The sequence below is a fragment of the Cherax quadricarinatus genome, chromosome 36, assembly GCF_038502225.1.
Source record: "Cherax quadricarinatus isolate ZL_2023a chromosome 36, ASM3850222v1, whole genome shotgun sequence".
NCBI classification, from domain to species: Eukaryota; Metazoa; Arthropoda; class Malacostraca; order Decapoda; family Parastacidae; genus Cherax; species Cherax quadricarinatus.
Window position 1 is genome coordinate 30,432,726 of NC_091327.1, and position 12,619 is coordinate 30,445,344.

General features: G+C 45.1%; 1 protein-coding gene across 2 annotated transcripts in view; it reads left to right on the top strand.

Moving 5' to 3' along the window:
• Positions 1-7,860: 7,860 nt before the first annotated feature.
• The window catches only part of LOC138853643 (uncharacterized), a 452,724-nt gene continuing 447,965 nt past the window's right edge, over positions 7,861-12,619 (top strand). The window contains exon 1 of one of the 2 annotated variants that reach the window (XM_070091647.1): positions 7,861-7,977. The gene's annotated coding sequence lies outside the window, so the exon portion shown is untranslated. Of the gene's footprint in view, positions 8,192-12,619 lie in introns of both variants that reach the window. The other variant, XM_070091646.1, reaches the window with a different exon arrangement.

Sequence of the window (12,619 nt, forward strand, 5' to 3'; positions counted from 1 at the left end):
ACTGTACACTGTGTATGTTAGGCCCATACTGGAGTATGCAGCACCAGTCTGGAACCCACACCTGGTCAAGCACGTCAAGAAGTTAGAGAAAGTACAAAGGTTTGCAACAAGGCTAGTCCCAGAGCTCAAGGGAATATCGTACGAGGAAAGGTTAAGGGAAGTCGGACTGACGACACTGGAGGACAGAAGGGTCAGGGGAGACATGATAACGACATACAAGATACTGCGGGGAATAGACAAGGTGGACAGAGATAGGATGTTCCAGAGAGGGGACACAGGGACAAGGGGTCACAACTGGAAGCTGAAGACTCAGACGAGTCACAGGGACGTTAGGAAGTATTTCTTCAGTCATAGAGTTGTCAGCAAGTGGAATAGCCTAGCAAGTGAAGTAGTGGAGGCAGGAACCATACATAGTTTTAAGAAGAGGTATGACAAAGCTCAGGAAGCAGAGAGAGAGAGGATCCAGTAGCGATCAGTGAAGAGGCGGGGCCAGGAGCTGAGTCTCGACCCCTGCAACCACAATTAGGTGAATTAGGTGAGTACACATACACACAGTAGCAGCGATCAGTGAAGAGGCGGGGCCATGAGTTGAGTCTCGACCACTGCAACCACAATTAAGTAAGCACAATAGGTGAGTATGCACATACACACAAACTAATAAACACACACACACTCAAACACGCACACACACTCACACTCACTCACACACACACTCACACACACACACACACACACACACACACACACACACACACACACACACACACACACACACGCACACACACACAAACACACACACACACACACACACACACGCACACACACACACACACACACACACACACACACACACACACACACATACACACACACACACACACACACACACACACACACAAGGAAGAATCAGCTCGAACCAGGATCCTGCAAGAGAAAGCACGACTGAGGGACAAACCAGAGAGTATACCTCGATCGCGACAGAACACAAGAAGAAAGGACTACACTGAAAGAGATCGTACAGAGACGCAAAGAGGAAAGAGAGGCAATGATGAAGATGAGCAGGACCCAGACACAGGAGGAAGGGCAAACACATCCTGCAGAAACTCCCGCAAAAGGACTCCAACCACGACAATCCCAACGCAACTGAGCAATCTAAATCAGAACCCACACAATGTTCCCTCTGCCACCAACCCCCACATCACAAACCTCACCCCAACAGCTGCCCCCTATGGGCATTCTGACCCATCCCCCTCATTACAAACCCCACCCACACCACAGCCCCCCATAGGCCCCCACAAAGGCCTCACTCCCCCAACCCCAATATTCTCCCAGGACCACAGTGATAGACAAGAAGCTGAAGGTTTGGTACACAAACGCAGACAGAATAACAAATAAATAGGAGGAGTTGCACGAAAGAATCAGCGAGAAATCCACAGACATCATAGCAGTCAGAGAAACAAAACTCGCTGAGACAATAACAGATGCAATTTTCCCACTTGGATATCAGATCCTGAGGAAAGATAGAAGGAGTAGAGGGGAGGAGGGGTTGCACTGCTCATATAAAACCGATGGGGATTTGAGGAAATGGAAGGCATGGACATGATTGGAGAAAAGGACTACATAGTATGTACAATTCAGTCTGGAGAACATAAAGTAGTTATTGGAGTGATGTATAACCCACCACAGAACTGCAGGAGGCCAAGAGAGGAGTACGAAGAAAACAACAGAGCGATGGTGGACACACTGGCTGAGGTGGCAAGAAGAGCTCACTCGAGCAGAGCAAAGCTACTGGTAATGGGCGATTTCAACCACAGGGAGATCGACTGGGAAAACCTGGAGCCACATGGGGGTCCCAAAACGTGGAGAGCCAAGATGATAGATGTGGTACTTGAAAACCTCATTCATCAACATGCCAGGGACACTACCAGAGAGAGAGGGGAGGATGAGCCAGCAAGACTGGATCTTGTGTTCACCCTGAGCAGTTCAGACATTGAGGACATCAATTATGAGAGGCCCCTTGGAGCTAGCGATCACGTGGTCCTGAGTTTTGATTATATAGTAGAACTACAAGTGGAGAAAGTAACAGGAATTGAATGGGAAAAGCCAACCATAAAAGTGGGGACTACACAGGTATGAGGAACTTCCTGCAGGAGGTTCAGTGTTACATAGAACTGGTAGGAAAATCAGTAAACTAGATGATGGAATATGTAACAACAAAGTGCAAGGAGGCAGACGAAAGGTTTGTTCCCAAGGGAAATAGAAATAATAGGAAGACTAAAGCGAGTCCTTGGTTTACTCGAAGGTGTAGGGAGGCAAAAACTAAGTGCACCAGGGAATGGAAAAGGTACAGGAGGCAAAGGACCCAGGAAAATAAGGAGATTAGTAGAAGAGCCAGAAACGAGTATGCACAGATAAGGAGGGAGGCCCAGCGACAGTACGAGAACGACATAGCATCGAAAGTCAAGTCTGACCCGAAACTGCTGTATAGCCACATTAGGAGGAAGACAACAGTCAAAGACCAGGTGATAAGGCTGAGGAAAGAAGGTGGGGAACTCACAAGAAACGATCAAGAAGTATGTGATGAGCTCAATATGAGATTTAAGGAAGTATTTACAGTGGAGACAGGAAGGCCTCCGGGGGGACAGAACAGAGGGGGACACCAGCAAGGAATATACGAACAAGTGTTGGATGACATACATACATACAAATGAGGAGGAGGTGAAGAAGCTGCTAAGGCACATCAATACCTCAAAGGCAATGGCACCGGACATCTCCCCGTGGGTTCTTAGAGAGGGAGCGGATATGCTGTGTGTGCCACTTACCACAATCTTCAACACATCCCTGGAAACTGGGCATCTACCTGAGGTATGGAAGACGGCAAATGTAGTTCCCATTTTTTAAAAAAGGAGACAGAAAGAGGCACTAAACTATAGACCAGTGTCACTGACATGTATAGTATGCAAAGTTATGGAGAAGATTATCAGGAGGAGAGTGGTGGAGCACCTGGAATGGAACAAGAGTATAAACGCCAACCAGCACGGATTCATGGAAAGCAAATCCTGTGTCACAAACCTTCTGGAGTTTTTTGATGAAGTAACAGAAGTAAGACACGAGAGAGAGGGGTGGGTTGATTGCATCTTCTTGGACTGCAAGAAGGCCTTTGATACAGTTCCTCACAAGAGATTAGTGCAGAAGCTAGAGGATCAGGCGCATATAACAGGAAGGGCACTGCAATGGATCAGATAATACCTGACAGTGAGGCAGCAACGAGTCATGGTACGAGATGAGGTATCACAGTGGGCACCTGTGACGAGCGGGGTGGTCCCACAGGGGTCGGTCCTAGGACCAGTGCTATTCCTGGTATATGTGAATGATATGATGGAAGGGATAAACTCAGAGGTGTCCCTGTTCGCAGATGATGTGAAGTTAATGAGGAGAATTAAATCAAATGAGGACCAGGCAGGACTTCAAAGAGGCCTGGACAGTCTGGACAGGTGGTCCAGCAACTGGCTTCTTGAATTCAAACCTGCCAGATGCAAAGTCATGAAGATCGGAGAAGGGCAAAGAAGCCGCAGACAGAGTATAGAATAGGTGGCCAAGGACTGCAAACCTCGTTCAAGGAGAAAGATCTTCGGGTGACCATAACACCGAGCATGTCTCCGGAGGCACACATCAACCAGATAACTGCTGCAGCATACGGACACCTGGCAAACCTGAGAATAGCGTTCCGATACCTCAGTAAGGAATCGTTCAAGACACTGTACAGAGTGTACATCAGGCCCATACTGGAGTATGCAGCACCAGTTTGGAACTCACACCTGGTCAAACACGTCAAAAAATTAGAGAAAGTGCAAAGGTTTGTAACAAGGCTAGTTCCGGAGCTCAGGGGAATGTCCTACGAAGAAAGGTTGAGGGAAATCGGACTGGCGACATTGGAGGACAGGCGGGTCAGGGGAGACATGATAACGACATACAAAATACTGCGTGGAAAAGATAAGGTAGACAGAGACAGGTTGTTCCAGAGAGAGGGACACAGAAACAAGGGGTCACAACTGGAAGCTGAAGACTCAGACGAGTCAGAGGGATGTTAGGAAGTATTTCTTCAGTCATGGAGTCGTCAGGAAGTGGAATAGCCTAGCAAGTGATGTAGTGGAGGAAGGAACCATACATAGCTTTAAGACGAGGTATGACAAAGCTCTGGAAGCAGAGAGAGAGAGAGAGAGAGAGAGAGAGAGAGAGAGAGAGAGAGAGAGAGAGAGGACCTAGTAGCGATCAGTGAAGAGGCGGTGCCAGGAGCTGAGTCTCGACCCCTGCAACCACAATTAGGTGAATTAGGTGAGTACACACACACACACACACACACACACACACACACACACACACACACACACACACACACACACACACACACACACACACACACACACACACACACACACACACACACACACACACACACACACTGGACGGCAAGGGCGAAAGGGACTACTTAGTAGGAACAATCCAGTCTGAGGGACATAAGGTGATAATTGCAGTAATGTACAACCCACCACAGAACTGCAGGAGGCCAAAAGAAGAATACGTTGAGAGCAACAGAGCAATGATCGACACACTAGCCGAGGTGGCCAGGAGAGCACACATGGGGGAGCAAAGTTAATAGTTATGGGTGATTTCAATCACAAGGAGATTGACTGGGAAAACCTGGAGCCCCATGGGGGTCCCGAAACATGGAGAGCCAAGATGATGGATGTGGTACTGGAAAACCTCATACATCAACATGTTAGAGACACTACCAGAGAGAGAGGAGAGGATGAACCAGCAAGGCTGGACCTTGTATTCACCATGAGTAGTTCGGACATTGAGGGTATCATGTATGAAAGGCCCCTGGGAGCTAGTGATCATGTGGTTCTGTGCTTCGACTACATAGTTGAGCTCCAAGTGGAGACAGTAGCAGGAATAGGCTGGGAAAAACCAAACTACAAAAGGGGGAACTACTCAGGCATGAGTTACTTCCTTCAAGACATTCAGTGGGAGAGGGAACTGACAGGAAAACCAGTACAAGAAATGATGGACTATGTAGCAACAAAATGCAAGGAGGCAGAGGAGAGGTTTGTTCCCAAGGGAAACAGAAATAATGGGAAGAACAGAACGAGTCCTTGGTTCACCCAAAGGTGTAGGGAGGCAAAAACTAGGTGTACTAGAGAATGGAAAAGGTACAGAAGACAGAGAACTCAGGAAAATAAAGAAATCAGCCGAAGAGCCAGAAACGAATATGCACAGATAAGAAGGGAGGCTCAGAGACAATATGAAAATGACATAGCATCAAAAGTAAAGACTGACCCGAAGCTGTTGTACAGCCACATCAGGAGGAAAACAACAGTCAAGGACCAGGTAATCAGACTGAGGAAGGGTGATGGGGAATTCACAAGAAACGACCGAGAGGTTTGTCAGGAGCTCAACACAAGATTTAAAGAGGTATTTACAGTGGAAACCAGTAGGACTCCAAGAAATCAGAACTGGGGGGCACACCAGCAAGTGCTGGATGAGGTACATATAACCAAGGAGGAGGTGAAGAAGCTGCTATGCGAACTTGACACCTCAAAGGCGGTGGGACCAGACAACATCTCTCCATGGGTCCTTAAAGAGGGAGCAGAGATATTGTGTGAGCCATTAACAAAGATCTTCAATGGCAAATGTAGTCCCAATTTTTAAAAAGGGAGACAGACATGAGGCACTAAACTACAGACCTGTATCACTAACGTGTATAGTATGCAAGGTCATGGAGAAGATCATCAGGAGGAGAGTGGTGGAGCACCTGGAAAGAAACAAGTGTATAATTGACAACCAGCACGGTTTCAGGGAAGGAAAATCCTGTGTCACAAACCTACTAGAGTTTTATGACAAGGTGACAGAAGTAAGACAAGAGAGAGAGGGGTGGATCGACTGCATATTTTTGGACTGCAAGAAGGCCTTCGACACAGTTCCTCACAAGAGGTTACTGCAAAAGCTAGAGGATCAGGCACACATAACAGGAAAGGCACTGCAATGGATCAGAGAATATCTGACAGGGAGGCAACAACGAGTCATGGTACGAGACGAGGTGTCAGAGTGGGCGCCTGTGACAAGCGGGGTTCCACAGGGGTCAGTCCTAGGACCTGTTCTGTTCTTGGTATATGTGAACGACATAACGGAAGGGATAGACTCAGAAGTGTCCTTGTTTGCAGATGATGCGAAGTTAATGAGAAGAATCAAATCGGACGAGGATCAGGCAGGACTACAAAGAGACCTGGACAGGCTACAAGCCTGGTCCAGCAACTGGCTCCTTGAATTAACCCTGCCAAATGCAAAGTCATGAAGATTGGGGAAGGGCAAAGAAGACCGCAGACACAATATAGTTTAGATGGCCAAAGACTGCAAACCTCACTCAAGGAAAAAGATCTGGGGGTGAGTATAACACCGAGCATATCTCCTGAGGCACACATCAATCAGATAACTGCTGCAGCATACGGACGCCTGGCAAACCTACGGATAGCGTTCCGATACCTCAGTAAGGATTCGTTTAAGACTCTGTATACCATCTACGTCAGGCCCATACTGGAGTATGCAGAACCAGTTTGGAATCCACACCTAGTCAAGCACGTCAAGAAATTAGAGAAAGTGCAAAGGTTTGCAACAAGACTAGTCCCAGAGCTACGGGGATTGTCCTACGAAGAAAGGTTGAGGGAAATCGGCCTGACGACACTGGAGGACAGGAGGGTCAGGGGAGACATGATAACGACATATAAAATACTGCGCGGAATAGACAAGGTGGACAAAGACGGGATGTTCCAGAGATGGGACACAGACACAAGAGGTCACAATTGGAAGTTGAAGACTCAGATGAATCAAAGGGATGTTAGGAAGTATTTCTTCAGTCATAGAGTAGTCAGGCCGTGGAATAGCCTAGAAAGTGACGTAGTGGAGGCGGGAACCATACATAGTTTTAAGGCGAGGTATGATAGAGCTCATGGGGCAGGGAGAGAGAGGACCTAGTAGCAATCAGCGAAGAGGCGGGGCCAGGAGCTGTGAATCGACCCCTGCAACCACAAATAGGTGAGTACACACACACTCACACACACACACACACACACGTCCTACGAGGAGAGGTTAAGGGAACTCAACCTGACAACACTGGAGAACAGGAGGGTCAAGGGGATCATGATAATTAGATACAAAATACTGAGAATTGACAAGGAAGATAGTGATAGAATGTTTCAGAGATGTGCCACAGAAACAAGGGATCACAACTGAATGTTGAAAATGTAAATGATTCACAGGGATGTTAGGAAGTATTTCTTCAGCCGTAGAGTTGTCAGGAATTGAAACAGTCTGGAGAGTGATGTAGTGGAGGCAGGATGTACACTTAGCTTTAAGAAGAGGTATGAGCAGGGAGTGGACCTAGAGGCGACCAGTAAAGAGGCGGGGCCAGGAGCTATGACTCGACCCCTGCAACCACAATTATTTGAGTATAGTTAGGTGAATACAAAAACAAGTTAAAATGCTACATAGGATCAAAGAGTGCGTGCGCTTGTTCTCTCTGGTGTATGTGTGTGAGCGTGCGTGCGTGTGTGTCTGTGTGTGTGAGCGTGCGTGCGTGTGTGTCTGTGTGTGTGTGTGTGCGTGCGCTTGTTCTCTCTGGTGTATGTGTGTGAGCGTGCGTGCGCGCGCGTGTGTGTGTGTATGTGTGTGTGTGTGTGTGTGTGTGTGTGTGTGTGTGTGTGTGTGTGTGTGTGCGTGCGTTTGTATATGTGTGTGCGCGCGTGTGTGTATGAGGGAGGAGAAGAGTGCCAGGCTAGGAAGGGAGGCGGGCCACAAGTGGAGGTAGTGCCGTCAGTGATGAGAGAGCCAGGGTGGGTAGCACTCCCTCTCTTCTCCTTCATAGTGCCACTGGCCCTGCGTACCGACCCGCCTACCTTGTTATAAGTGCACACACACCATGTAAGACCACCTGCCCCACCACAACACACACTCACACACCAGCAAGTGCTACCACACCTACTTGTGGGCCTCACCACAGCCTTGTAGCTCTGAGTAGCTGTGAAAACACGCAAGCTAGCTTGCTGGCAGCTACTGTGGCTCTCTTGGCGCCATGTAATCTACCATTTCCCGCCAAATCACTATGATTACCTCGGAAAACATAGAAGATAACAGGGCAAGTACCGCTATGTTCTCTCTCTAGCTCACAAACCTTTTATCTCCATATATTTATCGTGAAATATAGACAGAGGTGCTATGGATCCTGTGCTTCTTGACGTGTCACCTCGTAGCACTGTTATTATCTGGGGAAAGATATAACAATTACTTGTTAGAAAGTCTGTTAATATACCAGCTGGTCGTTGTTGTTGTTCTGAAAAACAATGTTACCATAACTGAGTTGATGACTCTGAGGGAAGCAGTTATATAACCTTGAATAACCAAGTATACCATGTGAAACGCTAGTGAGAGGTATACCATGTGAAAAACTAGTGAGAGGTATACCATGTGAAACACTAGTGACAGGTATACTATGTGAAACACTAGTGATAGGTATACCATGTGAAACACTGATGACAGGTATACCATATGAAACACTAGTGATAAGTATACAATGTAAAACACTAGAGATACGTATACCATGTGAAACACTTGTAATAGGTATACCATGTAAAACACCAGTGATAGGTATACCATGTGAAAATCTAGTGATAGGTATACCATGTACAACACTAGTGACAGGTATACTATGTGAAACACTAGTAATAGGTATGCCATCAGAAACACTAGTGACAGGTATACCATGTCAAACACACTACTATTATTATTAATTATTATTATTGTTATTAATTATTATTATTAGTATTACTATTATTATTATTATTATTATCAATAATAATCCTTATATTTTAAGTAAAAATGGAAAATATCACTGTGGTTGATAGGATATCCTAGGTTAAATCTTCATAATAAGACTTTAATAATAATAATAATAATAATAATAATAATAATAATAATAATAATAATAATAATAATAATAATAATAATAATAATAATAATAATAATAATAATAAGTGATAATAGTAACGGTTATACAACTACTGCTGCTAATAATGATAATAATGGAACAATTAGTATGGTAAAGTGATGGAAATCAACCTTACCTAACCTAACAGTGTTGTCACAAACCTGGATGGTGGTATTCAACAGTGTTGTCACAAACCTGGATGGTGGTATTCAACAGTGTTGTCACAAACCTGGATGGTGGTATTCAACAGTGTTGTCACAAACCTGGATGGTGGTATTCAACAGTGTTGTCACAAACCTGGATGGTGGTAGTCAACAGTGTTGTCACAAACCTGGATGGTGGTATTCAACAGTGTTGTCACAAACCTGGATGGTGGTAGTCAACAGTGTTGTCACAAACCTGGATGGTGGTATTCAACAGTGTTGTCACAAACCTGGATGGTGGTATTCAACAGTGTTGTCACAAACCTGGATGGTGGTAGTCAACAGTGTTGTCACAAACCTGGATGGTGGTAGTCAACAGTGTTGTCACAAACCTGGATGGTGGTAGTCAACAGTGTTGTCACAAACCTGGATGGTGGTAGTCAACAGTGTTGTCACAAACCTGGATGGTGGTAGTCAACAGTGTTGTCACAAACCTGGATGGTGGTAGTCCTTCACTCCTTTAGTGAAAATTTGAGCGTGACACAGTCATGTATATCATTGGAAGTAAGCTGCTGGCTCAGTAGTAGAGCACTCAGCTCATAACAGAAGGTACCCGGGTTCGAGTCACAGGCGGATGGATACGTATCTTGCACCTACTGCCCCCGTTCACCTAATAGGTTCTTAGGTGTAACTGTGGTGTGTGGTCCAGCCTTAGTCAACGCCCTTGAGGATTATACAGCGCTTGGAGAATGAGAAGTAATTAGGTTTGATGTGAGGAAGGGGAAGCTAGCTCCAGTTCCTTGGATTAAGTAGGGTTAAGTAGTATCAGTGCAGCAACTTGATGCCCACTCGTTGTGTTCCTCGCCATCACTTGTCACATTGTAGTGAATATGACTCTCCTAGTTCTTGGTTCTACTTTTTATCAACTTCTTTATATTTTTGTCTTAATTATTTGAGAAGAGGTTTTAAGCTTCTGTTCCACAATCAAAAAAATATATTCGTTAGTCTGTTTATTTAACACTACTTTAGCCAAGGCCTCAATGTTATGTTTTTGAAGGTCTGGCTTAGATGGAATCTGAGAAAGGTTGATGTTTTTACACATAACTTTACACTTTGAGTTGTTATCTTAGCTCATTTGAAAGCTCAACCTTTAGTGTACTACCTCCTTCCCCCTGAGTGCCACCATAACAATCAACTAACGCCCAGGCATCTATTTACTGGGAGGCGCACACGGCAACAGGTGTACGGAGACTACAAGTCTCGTCCTGCCTGAGAATGAAAGGGAATGCTGCTTGTGAGTGGTATGCTGTTATCACCGAGTTACTGCTCACTTAAATCTCTGCTAATAACTCCTCTATTTCTGTGTTGCTTCATACACAAGTATATTACACTCATTTGTTAGGCTGCCTAGTGGAGCCTAAGACATAAATGTAACATCATACAGAACCAGAGACAGTGGAAGTGTTGTAGCAGTTTACTAGCTGGAGTATGACGAAGAATTCACTTTGTATGGTGGAAGATTAGTTAATAATACTGTTGTAACAGTGACAAGTGTTATGTTAGCATGACACTGCTCTTCCATGACAGCCTCTCCACCCCTCCTGCTGTCACATATGCGGGTACATATGCGTGTGCGCGTGTGCGTGCACGTACGTGCGTGTGTTAATGCCTACGTGTGTGTGTGGATGTGTGAATATACTCACCTATATGTGGTTGCAGGGGTCAAGTCACAGCTCCTGGCTTCGCCTCTTCGCTGTTAGCTACTAGGTCCAGTTTTTCCCGGCTACAAGAACCTTATCGTACCTTTTAATAAAGCTATGTATGGATCCTGCCTCTACTACTTCACTCTCCAGGTTTTTTCCACTTTCTGATTCCTTTAAAAAGGCTGAAGAAATATTTTATAACATCGTTGTGACTTATCTGAGTTTTCGACTTCCAACTGTGTTCATGTGTTTCGGGTCTGTCTTTCAAATAATTAATCCCTATGTTACTTTCTCTCATTATTTTGCACGTCATTATCATATCATCCTAGCCCGCTCATCCTCCAGTGTCATCAGGTCGACTTCCCTTGCTGCAAACCTTTGCACTTTCTGCAGTTTCTTGACACGTTTGACCAGGTGTGGGTTCCATATTTTTGCTATGTACTCTAATAAGGGCCTGACATATAAGGTGTATAATGTCGTGAATGACTCCTTACTTAGATGTCTAACAGTAAGTCTTAGATGTGCCAGACGCACATTTGTTGCACCAGTTATTTGGTTGATGCTGCGCCCCAGGTGATATACTAGGTATAATAATAACCCGAAAGTTCTACTGAAGTGAAATTTGCAGTCTTTGCTCCCTCCCCCCGAGCCTGTAATCCGTCTTCGGTCTTCTCTCTTTCTTAAACTTAATAACTTTGAGCTTGCTGGGGTTAAACTCCTTAAACCATTTGTCAGTCACTCTCATGGAAAGTACTAGCAGCACAGCACATCTGCGAAGGGGGGGGGGGAGCTTCATGACCACTGATTTTAGTATCACCATGAAGTTAAGGAGTATACCTGATTAGCTTTTGTGGGAGGGACGGATGGGAGGGAGGGAGGGACGGACGGATGGATGGGAGGGAGGGACGGATGGATGGATGGGAGGGAGGGACGGATGGATGGGAGGGAGGGAGGGACGGACGGATGGATGGGAGGGAGGGGGATAGGCTGTGAGGGGGAGAGGGAGTATAGAAGATAGTTATGGTTGTTGAAACTGAAAGATTTGTACTATGGTAACTGAGAGTGCAGGTGGTTCCTGGTACATCTTCATGGAGATAGACAACCTCATATTTAGGTCATACAGCGTCTGGAGAATAGCAGGCAATCAGGTTTGATCCGAGGAAGGGAAGGGTAGCTCACATTCTTGAAGATGGAGGCGCCTTCCGCAGCCTGAAGGTACCTCCATCACAGCTTGGTGCAGTTACTGAAGTCCAAGAACTGTAACTTACGAGGCTGCTGGGTGAACAATTACCTTCAATTGTTATATTTACAGAGTGTTTTAATACCATTTCTGAGTGTCGTTATTACCACAAAGATGCTATAGTCTTATTAATAGACTCACTATGCGTTCTCCATTATTAACCTTATAGGTGGGATGGTTAACTGCGTATAAAAACCAACTCACCACACGACGAACATTGAAGCTGCCTTTAACCTGCTCACCATTGTTCAATAATACTGTTATTTCAAACACAGGGATTAAAGTAAACTATCTTATGCACACTTTACAGTGTGTATCCTGTCGTTCTGTATACAAATCTTTCCTCATATTCAGTGGCCTTTTGAGATGTTGAAATATCTGACTATATATATATATATATATATATATATATATATATATATATATATATATATATATATATATATATATATATATATATATATATATATATTCTTGCCGAATAAAGCAAGCG